The sequence below is a fragment of the Erpetoichthys calabaricus genome, chromosome 8, assembly GCF_900747795.2.
Source record: "Erpetoichthys calabaricus chromosome 8, fErpCal1.3, whole genome shotgun sequence".
Taxonomy (NCBI): Eukaryota; Metazoa; Chordata; class Cladistia; order Polypteriformes; family Polypteridae; genus Erpetoichthys; species Erpetoichthys calabaricus.
In genome coordinates this window covers 131,614,079-131,629,402 of record NC_041401.2, presented here as the reverse complement: position 1 = coordinate 131,629,402, position 15,324 = coordinate 131,614,079, and positions in this window count along the sequence as shown.

Here is a 15,324-nt window from a genome sequence, read left to right as displayed (position 1 = left end):
CCCTTCAGCAAATATTAGACAATTTTACGAACACTTTGAATCCTAAGGATCTAGTGCAATTAGAATTACATGCAGAATCTCTCAACCCCAGTGTTTTTTCCCTAACACCCGTGGGTATGCTTTCTGTTGAGGACTTTTTTAAGTAAATTGAATTACTTCTCCAGAGTCGATTCCAGTCTGACGCTAATTGTTCAGGTAGTGAGGGTTCCATCTGGGGGGTCTAGGCGTAAAGCCTGTACCCTTTTCAACGATATAATCGCTCAAAAGAAACGGAAGCACCTATGAATCTCCTTTAACCAGAATGATCAGTGCTGTTTTGCCAGGGGTTTGCTGACTGTATTAAACGATAGGTTCAGAAACAATCAGAAATTGTGTGAACAAGAGGCCCGTCAACTGCACGTCAGGGTCGGATTATCAACGGATCAGAAAGTAACGTTTTCAGATGTTGAAAAGTTTGAGAGGCTACTGGGAATTAAAATTATTGTCTGGTACAGGGAACCGAACACTAGCGCTCTATTAAAATTTGAAGCATCCTGTGCCAGTAAAACAAAGACGGCTTTCCTGTTTTTGCACCATGAGCATTATTACGGTATTTTGAATCTAAAAGGCTTTCTGGGATTTGACTACATCTGTGATTTCTGCTACACGGGGTATTCTAGCCCATCACGACATCGTTGTGAGCAGCATTGTGACGTCTGTTTATCTACAGACTGTCGATGGGTTGACGGGGAGGCTTTTCGATGTTCCTATTGCAATAATTTCTGTTGATCAAGGTTTTTCTTCGAACTCCACAAAACGCGTAAATTTAATGAAAAGACATGTAGATCTGAAAGTATCTGCGATGTCCATAAAGTCTGCGCTCTCTGCAACCAGAGATACATTGTGAATGCCGAGTCAAAACCTCACAAGTGTCGACCCAAACACTGTCGCGTTTGTAGAGCAGTCATGAAAGAATCGGATGAAAATCATCAGTGTTTTATTCAAAGCTTACCGCAAAGACTGATCCACGAAAAGTACGTGTTCTACGATTTTGAGTGCCGTCAAGATGACGGAACCCACATCCCAAATTTCATCCACTGCATGCATTGGAACAGTCAATCGTGGAGTCGGGCCGGGGAGGACTGCGTCGCAAAGTTCTTCCACAGATATTGACGTCCGAAATACCAAAATTACACGTTCGTAGCTCACAATATTAAAAGGGGTATGACGGATATTTCCTAATGAAATATCTCGTCGAGAGTGGGCAAACTCCATTTGTTACAATTCAGGGATGTAAACTAATGTGTTTTATAGAAGAAGATTATGACTTGAGATTCATCAATTCGTTGAACTTCTTATCTATGAAATCAAGCAGTATGCCCAAAGCCCTGAGATTCCAGGCTCAAAAAGGGTACTTTTCCCATTTCTTTAACACCGTTGAAAATCAAAATTTCATCGGTCCATACCTCAAGCCTAATTATTACAGCATTCAACACACGATGAGCAAGGAAATAGAGGAGTTTTTGTTTTGATACAAAACGTTTAAAAACGGTACCTTCAACTTTAGACAAGAAATGGCTTACTATTGTAGAAATGACGTGGTTATTTTGAGAACAGTATGCATGAAATTTAGAGAGGAAGTGCTCAGGATCTGTAATATTGATCCTTTTCAGTGTATGACCCTAGCTTCTCTCTTCCTGTCCATGTACAGACAAAATTGCATGCCTGATAATGCGATTGGAATAATTCCGAGTGACATTACAAAAGCACTCACAAAGCGTATTCTAATGCTTCTATTCAGTGGCTGATGTTTCGTTCCGAGAAGGAAAAAATAAACATTCGACATGCCCTGAATCACGGTGAAGTAAAGATGGGCTCCATTTATCTAGACGGTTACGCCGAAGTTCAGGGTGTCCCGACTACCTTTGAGTTTGCTGGCTGCTTTTATCACGGCTGCCCAAAGTGCTACGATGCGCAAGCTAAACACCCTATCACGGGTACGTCTTATGCTGAATCGTTTAAAATGTTTGATGACAAACTGAAGAAATTGCGTGAAAATTTGATCTGACTGTTAGAGTGATTTGGGAACATCAGTGGGAAAGCATGAAAAAAGAGAACTCGGAGCTTCAGGATTTCTTAAAACGCTTTGAGTTTTCTGAACCTATCAATCCCTGTGATGCCCTGTATGGAGGGTGCACCAACACTATCAAATTATATCATAAGGTTCAAGGTGACGAGCAAATGCATTATTACGATTTTACAAGTCTGTACCCTTATGTCAACAAAACAAAGACCTATCTGATCAGCCATCCGACCTTTGTTTTTGAGGAGTTTGGCGATCTTAAACATTACTTCGGGCTCGTTAAAATCACCATGCTAGCCCCTCGCAATCTTTATTTTCCGGTCCTCCCTTTAAGAATTTGCGGTAAATTGATGTTCACTCTGTACCGTACGTGTGCAGAAACCCAGACATCCACCGGCCTTTGCCATCACAATGATCGGGAAAGGTCTTTAACAGGAACCTGGTGCAGCATTGAAATACTAAAGGCCTTAGATAAAGGGTACAGAGTTTTAAAAATACATGAGATATGGCACTACGAACAGAGCACCACCGATTTATTTTCCGATTACATCACAATTCATCTGAAAGGCAAACAGGAAGCCTCTGGGTGACCCTCGTGGGCCCAGGACGAGTCCTCCCGCAAGAATTATGTTGATGACTATTTCGTAAAAGAAGGCGTATTATTGGAGAATGAAAACATAGCCTCCAACCCCGCTAAGAGACAAATTTCCAAGTTATTTCTGAATTCTCTTTGGGGAAAATTCGGTCAGAAGCCTAACCAGCTGACCACAACGTTTGTTAAACACACCCAAGAATTCTTTGATTACCTGTTCTCAGACGTGTATAGGGTATCCTATTTTGGCTTTGTCAGTGACGAAATCACTCAAGTGCAGTGAAGGTATACGGATGACAAATACATTCTACCCGGTCCAGTCAATGTGGTGATCGCCGCTTTTACAATGGCCTATGCCCGCCTAGAATTGTACGATTTGCTGGATCGTTTAGGGCCAAGGATTCTGTATCATGATACAGATTCCGTTATCTTCACAGCATTGCCCGGGCAGTACACCCCGCTGCTCCGTGACTATTTAGGGGAGCTCACCAGCGAACTAGATCCTGACGACTTCATAGAAGAATTTGTTTCTGGGGGTCCGAAAACGTACGGGTACAAAACTTTCAAAGGCAAGGTATGCATGAAGGTAAAGGGCATTACTCTCAATCACGAAATGGCTCAAGCGGTAAACCTATACTCGTTAATGGATCTAGTGCATAGTTTTGTAGAACACGATCTCACGAAAGAAATAACGGTTCATGGCGCACAGATTCATAGGAACAAAAAGAACCTGACGTTGCAAAATCGTCCACTCAGAAAAAGATTCAGAGTGGTGTACAACAAAAGGGTTCTATTGCCCGATTTCACATCTCTCCCCTATGGATACTAAAGAGGGTTTTGATGTTAGACTTCAGCATCCATTCACAAAAATAGTCTTGGGACCCTCCTGTTCAGGCAAATCGCATTATGTGAAAAAGCTTTTGGAGCATGCGGACCATGTGCTTTCTCGTCACCCTGACAATATAGTCTGGTTTTACAGTTGCTGGCAGCTTCTGTATGACAAACTGCTAGCCCAATTTCCCAAAACAAAATTTTTGGAGGGGTTACCTGCCTCTTTAAGCGACAATGAACTATTGCTGCCTGACCGAGTTAACTTGGTGATCGTCGACGATTTGATGGAACAGGTGACTCATAGTGCAGAGATAGAGAGGGCCTTCACAAAATATACTCACCACAGGAATTTGTCCATCATTTACTTGGTCCAAAACTTATTTTTTCAAGGCAAGAAAAGTAGAACGATAAACCTGAACGCCAATTACATTACCCTCTTTAAAAACCCTCGAGATAAGCTGCAAATCACCAATTTAGCGCGTCAAATGTATCCTGGGAGGGTTACATTTTTCTTGGAGTCCTTTGAAGACACTACGCGGCACCCTTACAGTTATCTGTTGTTGGATCTGAAAGCCCCTACGCCTGATGAATTTTGTTTAAGTACCAGATTGTTTCCTCCTGACTGGCCTGCGGTGTACGTCGTGAAAAGATAAAGACAAGCGATTTTCCGAGTATTTGAGAAAGAGTCGGCATGTCGTGCAGAATAAAAAGAAATTTCCCTCTGCTCAAGACCCTACATAGGGTCTCCTGTTGCCGAAGAAAAGCGGTGCTGAGCGAGGCTCCGGATGATTTAATTTACACTCTGTCAGAAAGAGCTCTCAATACTTTAAAAGGCCATGTTCCCCTGATGTCCAGACAGTTCAAGTTGAAGAAGCATCATTGTGCTGTTAAAGAACTCGGCAATAAAAAACTTACCGTTAAAAAGAAAAAAGCCCTTTTAAATCAGAAAGGAGGGTTTATCGGAGCCCTATTAAGCGCCACCATTCTTTTCATTACTTGTTTAATAGGGTCGAGAGTATAAATATGGAATACATGCGCAAGATGTACCTGGTCCCTCAACAGCAAATGGCTCAATGGCAACAGAAAGCCCCAGCTTCCACCGACCTTTTAAGCGCTACGGAAAGTGAACTGGATAAACAAATGAAATTCATACTCGAACGTAGTGACTTGAGCGCCGATGCAAAAGTAAAACTTTATACGACGGTCTTGCAAAGATACCTGACCTTTGTGAAAAAAGCGGATAAAGAATCTGGGTCTCTGACGTTATTGCTGCCTGCCGAGAGCAAGGAGGAGCCGCCGGGGGTGCTCAAAGAGGCTACTAGTACCCCCGAAGACTTGGTGTACGACGAGATTTTGAAAAGTGCACCGGATAAATCAAAGAAATACACCGAAATTATTTTACAGAAAATGTCGTATAACCCTAATATAACCTACTGGAATGGCTTGGGAGAGTTTGTGTTTTGTGGAGAACTGTTACCCGGTACGAATATGATCGATCTAATGCGGAACTTGACCGCCCGGCACAACATACCGTCCTATCGGAGACCTAGGGGGTGTAAAGAATTTGTTAAGGCCCTGGCCGGTTTGAACATTCTGGCCTCTGCCGTGCCAAATGCTGACACGAGAGAACTTCTAGAGAGCTTCAAACCTTATGCCCCAGATGGTTCCGCTGCCTCTATCGCTGCTGCTGCCTCGGCATCTGCCGCTGCTCCCGATACACTTTTTGGCAAGAAAACCAAATCTCGCAAAAAAAATTAACGGATTTCTTATTGAAATGTAATTATATTTTTGTTTAATAAAATATTACATTTGATTACACAGACTGTCTATTCTTTATTAAGATAATTACAGGCCATAGAACTTTGCATACAGGGGTGATCCTGAAAACCTCTAGAAGTGTTCTTAGACAAGTACTGACAAATTTTTGAACCATATAATCGTTCTTGGTGACTTCATTAAAATACAGGTTCATGACCCTTTTCCTCTGTGATGCAGGAAAAAAATACAGTGTTGTCTGCAGACATTGGAAAACCAGCTTTGAAGTTGTCGGGTATGGTGAATAATTTCTTTACAGTTTCTGTTTAAAAAGCTGTATATTTCCTCAGAAAAATAGCTAAAGTCTGGTGGGGTGCCGTAGGAATCGAAAAATTCTCCAGTTCTGTCTTCTCTGAGATGTATCGCCAAACAATGTTCTCCGGGTTGATTTTGACGGTGAGTATTGACGATGATCATGGCTGGGAGATCCATAAGTATTTTTTCAGGCAGTTCGTCAAACGCCAACACTCCGTAAAACAGATTTTCTGTGTACGGATTACAGGACATGAGTTCGTTGATCTGCAGGGTGTTCATGCTTTTTAGTAATCATAAAGTATGTTTCTTCTCGGGTTTATTTCAAACATTGGTTAATGTTGTCAAAGACAGCGTACACTATTAGATTCACAGTATGGGGTAGGGGCTGCCGAAAGTAGATTTCAAATCTCATGTTCCCAGTTTTCACCAAGGAGAAATGGTCTTCGCATTCTTGATCAGGCGTCAAATCAAAGGCAAACAGGGTGTATCCCCAGGAGAAGTCAGAATGGCTGATGGCTAGAGGCAGGTCTTTCAAATGCTTTCCGGAGGCCAACACGAGGTTGTAATATTCTCGAGCTGTGTTGTCATTAGCAAAATTGGGTTGAAAGGGCTTGGCTGGAATCTGTTCTCCATCCAAATACAAGGCCAGGAACTCCACATGGTTATGTTTGAAATCGAAGGGGTTTCTGGTGTAATCCCCGAAAAGGCTTCATTATCCACCATACCTATGACCACGTACTTGGGCAGCTGTCCCAAGAACAAGTTCTTCTGATTGCTCACTCGTATCCCGGCCGGCATACTGAGAACTTTCATATTCACTCTTTCCATGGGGTACTTGGCAATGACGCTTGCGAGAGCGTGGGCGTGCCCTAATTTCACCGCTGCCGAAACTTTAACTTTCTTGAGAAAAAGAGCGGCGGATAAAGTGTTACTTTGTAACACTCTGCATCTCCGGACATCAGACAGAATTCATTTTTGCTCCGCACCATTTTTATTTTGACGTCCACCCAGTTTAGAATTATTTTTTCTTGAAAAAATAGGTCAGAATGAATAGGACCGAGAAGATCTACTGTTTTACCCTGGGCCGTATAAACGTTTCTTTTTTTGAAACCCTCATTCGGCCCGTCCAAGGCGGTGTTTTCATGTTCGTTGGCCGTGTCTTTGTAAAAAAGACCCACCGCAAATTGGAACTTGAGTGTTTCATTGTTGTAATTTGGCAGTCCCTCAAAAAGAGCCCTGTACGGGTAAAGGCTGGAACTCTGGGATATTAGGCGGTTTCCCAGGGTCACATCCACTTGTGAAAATAAACCGACTATCGGATAATTAACAAAGGCTACCTTGGCCACGGGGGCCGGATTAGTTCCATCGGCATTGACGATTTTGCATCAGACGTGTAGAAGCGTGTTATTCAGATCCAAGTAGTCTTCACCGTTCCCAGCAATCAGAAACTCTAGCGCCGCAACTTCAGATAGAGCTGAGAGAAGGGGTACCTTGACGTAGATGCTTTTTTCTACGTTAGTCTGAGTATAGGGTATCGTAAACAAATCCAGTTTGGATTTCACACACTCAGACATTCGATGAACGAAAGACATTTTGAGTTAAAAAATGATTTTCGATTTCTTTTTTCTGCGGGCACAGGACTGAACGGTGTCTTTTTGATGATTGGTCCTGCGCGTGACCTGGGAGGTCTCTTACGTTTAGTTTTCCTCATCACCATCAGCCCCGACCCCCCTTGATTTTCTTTGCTTCCTCGAGTCATAGCTCCCGACATGGCACCCGCCACCACGTCTTTGACAAAATTCTTAGCGGCTGATTTAATGTGGGGTTTGACAATTTCAAATCCTCTTTTCAAGAGAGGCAAAGCTCTTCTAAACAGACCTCGAAATATTCCTCCGATCCCAGAACCGTACATCACGGGAGCCCCAGAGAACCCGGGAAGTCCGCTGCCCACTTGGGCTTCATAATAATGCACGTATGGACTAGGGACCAGGTAAGATCTCACCTCTGTATTAGTCGTGTACGCACCTCTTAGAGGGTCTGAAATGTAACTTGACTATGACCTTGCCAAACTGAAATGGAACTGCTTTGTTCTGATCTGTCTTTATTTCAATGGTCAAAGTATCAAACTGATTCTTGCTGACCAGAGCATAGTGCGGCTTGTCATAGGTGATTGTGGTAACCTTATTCATCTCATCCTCAATATGTATGCATCTCAAGAGAGGGACGTAGCTGTCTCCGACTCTTTGGTGATACACAATGTCGCTGTAGGCGTACAAGGTATAAAACCCCGCTCTGATATCAGCGGGTAAGGAGCTTCATTCACCAGGCCTATGGTCATGTCCAAATGAGCTCCTAGAATTCTCCCCAACTGTCCCCTGACATGAAGAGTTTCATCCGTCGCAGTGTTTACGGCGTAGAATCTTCACTCCAGAGCACTGTAGCAGAATCTCATGGTGTTTTCCGGTATCGGTACGCCTGATGAACCGCCTCGATGGCTTTGGGTTCATTCGCCACCACTTCATTCATCTTGGAGGTCACTTTCTTGAGGCTAGAGTGATAGCCTGCAGGAATAGTATAAAATCTTGTTAATCGCGGGGACACCACAATAAAGTCATTATCCGGTTTGTCTAGGGTGTTCCAGGTGAGTGGATACTGAATTTCGGCCAATCCAACTTCCCAGGGACCCTGTAGTTCGATGGGGGTGGCTAATTTGATGGTAAAATCGGCGATGGTATTGTTAAGGAAAACATCGCGGGAAGAATTGCTGGGAAGAGCAACGTAAAAGCTTTTTCTCTCCATTGTAAGCACCTCGTGAATGAAAAACTGCTTTTGCTTCTCAGTATTTAACGTATTGCGTGTAGCTTTCAGTGATCCAACTGTTAAACTTTTCGGGCAATCCGAGCCATTTCACCAAAATATGCTTTTTTCTATCGATATTTTTTTTTCATCAAAATCTTTTCAATCCTGAAGACGTCCATTCCTCGAATCTTTTGTAACTCTGTGTCGTAAAAGGAGCCTATAATGTCTTCGCCGTCATAATCTTTGAGCTTGTAGACAGGCGGATCCGTCGGAACTAGTTCAGAAACAGTAAATACCTCGTCTGAAAAGGTTTGTTCATATCCCTTGGTAAAAGGATTCCAGGATTTCAACACTCTCACCATATCACCGACTATGAATTTATATTTTGGGTTTCTTTTGGGTTTAGTTAGGCCGTATAAGGTTTTAAAGACTTTCCATGAATTGGAACTATTCACTTCGACGGAGGCCATTTTTATGCCTTGGTGATAGCTCAGATTATAAGATTTCACCAAGTCCTGTAGCCCTTGCAGATAGGACCGGGTATTCCCAGGAGCTGAAATAACGCCACATTTTGGTCTTCAGAGTTCGGTTGAATCTCTCCACCACCGAAGCCTTTAATTCACTAGCGGTGGTAAAATGTTTAATCCCGTGTTTATTGAGCAGGCTTTGAAATTCCTGATTGAGAAACTCTTTACCGCTATCGGTCTGAAGTTTGACGGGAACTCTACCTTCCTCCAAAATTTCTCGAAAAGCCCTCGTTACTTCTTTACCCGTTTTGTTTTTCAGTACCCTGACCCAAGCATATTTAGAAAGAATATCTATACAAGTCAGTAGATACTTGTAACCTTGGTTATACTCGGCCAGGTTTGTCATATCCGCCAGATCGATCTGCCATTGCCCGTCTATATTGGAAACATTCACCTTATTCCTTTTAAAATGGATTCTGGCTGGTTTATGGATCGTGTAGGTGTATTGCCCTGATAACCATTCGGACACCTCTTGGTCCCCAATATGGTGACCCGCTTGCCAGAGAGCTCTTTTCAACATAATAAAACAGACACTGACAACACTTAACCATATAGAAAACATTTATTTAGGAGTCTGAATTGTTCAGACGGGTACTGCTTCTGGTTCAGAATTACCCACCAGTTCTATTATATCATTAAATTCCAGGTCATATTCAGTCCACAGGTTCATATGACCCTCATGATTAAGATTACACTTACAAAACACATTTGCCACACGGCGGGTTACAGAGTAGGAGTATTCATCCATTTCATAAAATGACTGCATTACAGTATCATAAATAGAGTTGGTATTTTCAAGTTCATCCACAGTCTTTTCAACCACTACGTATATTTTGCGAATCGGCAGTAGAATATTATAATACCCCAGAATTTTCACTGCCAGTCATTTCAGCCAATATTTGCGGAAAATCTTCAGAATCATCTGAAAGCGTCCTTGACGGTAGGTGATTTCAGGTTCAAAAAGGTAGGTATATCTTCTCTGGCTGGGATAATATATCTCGCAGCCTTGACCTTCTTTTTTCTGGTCCTAGTAGACAATAATATTCAGCAGAGATGTCATCAGCCCTTTAGCAAGCTGCAGGGCCTTTTTCCATGTTTCAGGCAGCACACCATCCGGGCAATCCATATCTGTCTCAGACAGGCCGATCGACATCGGTTCCTGCGGAACTTGTCTGTTCTTGTTGTCCTGGAGCTAGGTAAGAGGTATCCGTCTGAGCACCATTAGCGGAGACGGGGGAACACCACCCCGGACCTGAAGACTGGAATCCACCGTCTGTCTCAAGGTCTCTTGACCAGAGACTGTAATCGGGTCGTATACTAAAATACCGGGGGTCAGATTCTTGGTGATCCTGAAGGCAATCCATCCAGACCAAGTTATAGAATTGATAAGATTCAGGCCTTGAAGCCTCAGGCTTTGGAGCTTCAGGTGGAAACCCTGAGGTTGTTATGTTGACCCTCGTCATTTCAGAGTCTGTAGCGGTCGATATGCGGGGAGCTTTAAAAGCTTCAACGAATTCTGAAATGGTCTGGTCCTCCATTTGGGTAACTAACAGGTATTTATGGTAAAAGGGATGGGGCGTGGCGTAAAATAAAGGAGGGTTTTCCATTTCGTCATCGCTCGAATCGAGCTATGTTTCAGACCACTTAGTCCATTACTTGGACTCCGCTTCAGCTTGCAGAACTCAGGCCTTGAATACTAAAGGCGGCGGGCAGTTTTCCTTATTGTCGTCGCCTGATTCTAACCATGTTTTGCACGACTTAGACCGATCCTCGTCTGCCACTTCAGCTTCAAGAAACTCGGGCACCAAACATCTTTTAACCCTTTTCAAACGACCCTGCGGAACCGACGCTTCACTGGAGCGTTGGGCATAGATTCCATTTTTCTTCACAGAGTCTTTAGAACTGAAGATGAACCGCATTTTTACACAGCACTTTCAGAAGGGGCAGGATGTTGTGGGGCCAGCAACAGGTGTGGCCGGCAGGGTCTGAATAGGAACTTGCACAGACATGTCGAGGGTCCGGCTGGAACAGGCCTGGACTTGTCTTCGGGAGAGGGGGCTGGAGGTGAAGGAGGGGGACAGACATCCATCCAGTCTGCTATTGACACAAAGGAGAACCAAGCAGGTGAAGGGGGGCCGGGATGAAGAAGGGGGGTTGGATTGGGGGGCTGTGGGGCGAGCCCGACATCCATCAAACGGCTCTTGACACAAAGGAGAACCAAGCAGGTTCAGGGGGCGGAATGAAGGAGGGGGTGGATGGGGGGCTGGGGGGGCGGGACCGACATCCACCAAACGGCTCATGACAGAAAGAGAACCAATGAGGTAGGAGGGCGGGAGTCTGGGAGGGGACGGGTGGTCCTTCACCAATCCACCACCAGGGGGTGGGGCCATCATTTCAAACCACCTATCAGAGGAAAGGGGGTGGAGCTTAAGGCCATCAATCAAATTTGATTGACAGTTTGACAGAAGGTCCCTGACTTATTACTACTTATGTCTACCTTCTTTTGTTTTGACCCCATATGTTTTTCGTTGGACTTGTCTCTTTGATTATGAACATAAATAAAATGCATTTCATTTTTACCTATTTGTCATGGCTTGACTTCTTGTGCTAAAGAGCATGCATAGCATTGACTGTGGCTTTCCTGTTGGAAAAAAGTATAGACCCACCCTTCGTTCATGATGCCAGATATATTTTACAGGGTAATGCACTGCTCTGCAGTTCAGTTTTTTCCAGGAGAGAAACCACAATCAATGAGTTGTGCAGTTCATGCTCATGTCATCTGCGTAAAGATAATGAAGAAGGTATGGGAGGAGCTTGATGTATTACTACTGACATAAAAATAAGGCAGATAACCCAAAAAGCATAAATCAAAACCCAGTTAAAAACAGACAAAGATCAAAAACCACTATGTTCATAAAATGAGCCTTTTGACACAAGGCTTTTGAAGAGGTAGGATGCATAATCTCAGAGCAAGAAGTCTTTGTCAGACTTCCTGTTGTATTTATATTGCATGCAACAACAAAAATGAAATTCTGGAAAATCCCCCTAAGGTTACTTTTATTTATTGGGAAGGTGTTATTTTTCATAGAAGTAATATAAGTGACATGAAAATGGAAAAAACAAAAGGTGTAATAGGAAGAAAAACACTATACACAAATGAAGAGAAACCACAATACCATGTAAATAAATGGGCTAATGTACTGGGCAATTTAATGTACCACATTATGTATAATCACATTACTTTGTTTTGCTTTTCTTCACTGCACTCTATTATGTTCTCCATTAACAGCGTCTGCTCCTTTATAAACTGGATAAAGTAATAAAGGAACTTTTAAAGGAATCGTGTTTTTTCTAATTCAGTGCCCTTCTTTCATTGTATTTTATAGAGTTGAATCATTTTCTGCTTGCCAAAGAATGGGGAAATATTTGCTGCAAAACACTATGATTAAGATAAACCTAATTCCAAAGAAGCCAGCAAGCTCCACTGGAAATGATGTTGTGGTGTGAAATTTTGTATATAAGTTGATAAATGTTTTGTTTGTCTTTATTTGTAACTTAGACAAAGCAATGTAATATTAGTGTTATTTCACTGATAACAACAGCAACAGTTGCATGCCATTTGTATCACACCAGACCATTGTAACCATTGTATCACACCAGAATTCTATTCTATTGGTCTAAAGTTGCCTGTTTGGTTTTAAATCAGAAGCCATTAAGTACCACAAAACCCTATTGGCTGTAGGGTTTGGACAGATATTCTATAAAATTGTTTGCTTTACCCCTCCCTCTTCTCTTATACCATCACCATGAAGAAGTATCTCTCTGTCACACCGTGAACTAAAAAGGACAACACAATGAAGAGCACAGCTCAGCAGCCATATTGAGACAGGCATGTGGCCTGTTCTGAAGAAAGCTGACCAAAAATGATGCCTTAACTAGAGACATTTTAAGTAATAAACAAGTCTGTGCACCGCCTGAAACTACACATCAGCATTTATCAGGTTGTATGGTTGCCAATAATCATTTATGTTGCTTATTGCTATCATTTATGAATATTATCAATAATAAATTATTTAAAGTGTAACTTAACTCCTGCTTGTCTTTTACTACACCTAATTGATTGAGGTTATAAATGTAGAAGGGAAGGTAGGGAGAAGTTATATAGTACAATACCTTATAAACAATGGTTAGTCTAAGGGATTTGAGGCATTCTGACAAAGGCTATACAATAAATAATACAAAAGGGGAAAGTAGAGTAATATAGACAAAACAATATGCCAAGTATGATAAGGGCTCTATCACCAAGCTGGCTACCATTATAAGTGGACCTCACAGCTAACTATGATGAGATAGCCTATTTGGGGCAGAATTTAAAGTTACTGGTGAATACTGTGATAAAAATTAATAAATCTGTCTTTCAGTGACAGCAAAACAAAAGTGAATTAGGGACTTTAGGAGATTGGGAGGCAGGGGAAATGCATGTACCTTGTGAGGCTGCTGCAAAAGGAAGGAGTTCCTCTAATTTTTGAGGGTCCTACTTAATGAATGAACCCTAAACCCCATCATCAGTTTTTCACAAAACTAAGAAAATGTTTATCTTATATGAACAGCATGATGACTATACAATACAATACAATTTATTTTTGTATAACCCAAAATCAAGGAATGTTGCCATGGGCTTTAATAGGCCCTGTCTTTTGACAGCTCCACAGCCTTGACTCTCTAAGAAGACAAGAAAAAATTTCCAAAAAAAAACTTGTGTGGAAGAAAAATGACTAATGTGTATACCAATCTGGTATGACAACTCTGGAACACTTAGAGGACCTGCTGCAGGTAGTTTTAAAAAAGGCAATGGCAATTGGACCTTTTTAACCACCTGCTACCATTCACCTTGCACTATCAAGTCAATGTTAATGACTGCAGAGAGCTGCTTATAGTTGTTTTGCTATATGTTGCATGATTTTATCCATCCATCCATTTTCCAACCCACTGAATCTGAACACAGGGTCACGGGGGTCTGCTGGAGCCAATCCCAGCCAACACAGGGCACAAGGCAGGAACCAATCTCGGGCAGGGTGCCAACCCACCGCAGGCATGATTATATCTGACATTTAATTATCTTTGCTTTCATATGATTATATATTTTATTTCTTTTGTTTTATTTTATCATTTGCATCTGCCCTGTCATTGTACCATGTTCTATATTGTATTGTTACTGCATATTTCTGCACCAGTGGGATGAGAAGCAAATGTAATTTTGTATTAGAGAGATGATGAATAGCAGATTAACAGCATTTTCAAAATATCCTCCTAGATTTTGCGTTTTCTTTATAAAATTCAAGTTTTATGTAACAAAAATAGTAGACGATGTTGGTAAAGAGCAGAATTGGTTTAAAATCTATTTGCATTTTGAGATGATGTTAGTTTAAATTGTAATTGACATTGCATGTCAAAACAGTTTCTTTACTTATATAACTTTGTATGTACATGTAGCACTATATGGTTAATAAATGTTTATTACCGTGTGCTTAACTCCTTTAAAAAAATTGACTTTATGCAAGAAGACAGCCTTCACTGGTGAATACTGAACTTAGTTGACTTTGCCCTAAGATACAAGCAGAAATCAAAGGCTGGGCTGGAAAATGCTGTCATTTGCTTTAGAGCTGTGGACCTGAAAAAATGTTAAAATGACACAAAAGATTTTATTGATTTTTGTACAACTGACTTGACATAGATAATAGCATTTCTTCTGAATTTAGTTGTAATTTTATGTGTCATAGTAGTTTTTTTTAATCAAGAGTTTTAATAATTTGTAAAATAAGGAATTAGAAGTGAATAGTTGTCCTGTAAAATAGGTTCTCTACTCTAGTACTGTTTAACTAATCATTAAATTAAATTAAATTAAATATTGATTTACTCTATTAAAAGACTTTTATATCCAATTTCTGTGTATTTATTGTTTGCACAAAAATACTTTAGAAAACCATAAAATAAAGTATTTCATTTTGCAAGCCTCACAAGCCTGTACTTGGTTAAAGTGTATGGGAGCAGAACATTTGTTTGAACTCTACTTTTTACTTCTTAAGGAACACAATTGTCATATTGTTATAATGACTATTCATACAATTTATTTTTGTATAGCCCAAACTCACACAAGAAGTGCCGCAATGGGCTTGAACAGTTTTTGCCTCTTGACAGCCCCCCAGGCTTGACTCCCTAAGAAGACAAGGGAAAAACTCCCAAAAAAAACCCTTTTAGGGGAAAAAAATGGAAGAGACCTTGGGAAAGGCAGTTCAAAAAGAGACCCCCTTCTAGGTAGGTTGGGTGTGCAGTAGGTGTCAAAAACAAGGGGGTCAATACAATACACAGAACAGAACAAATCCTCAATACAGCATAAAAATTTTACAAGTACGGAGCAGAATTTAACAGTAGATGATATCCCA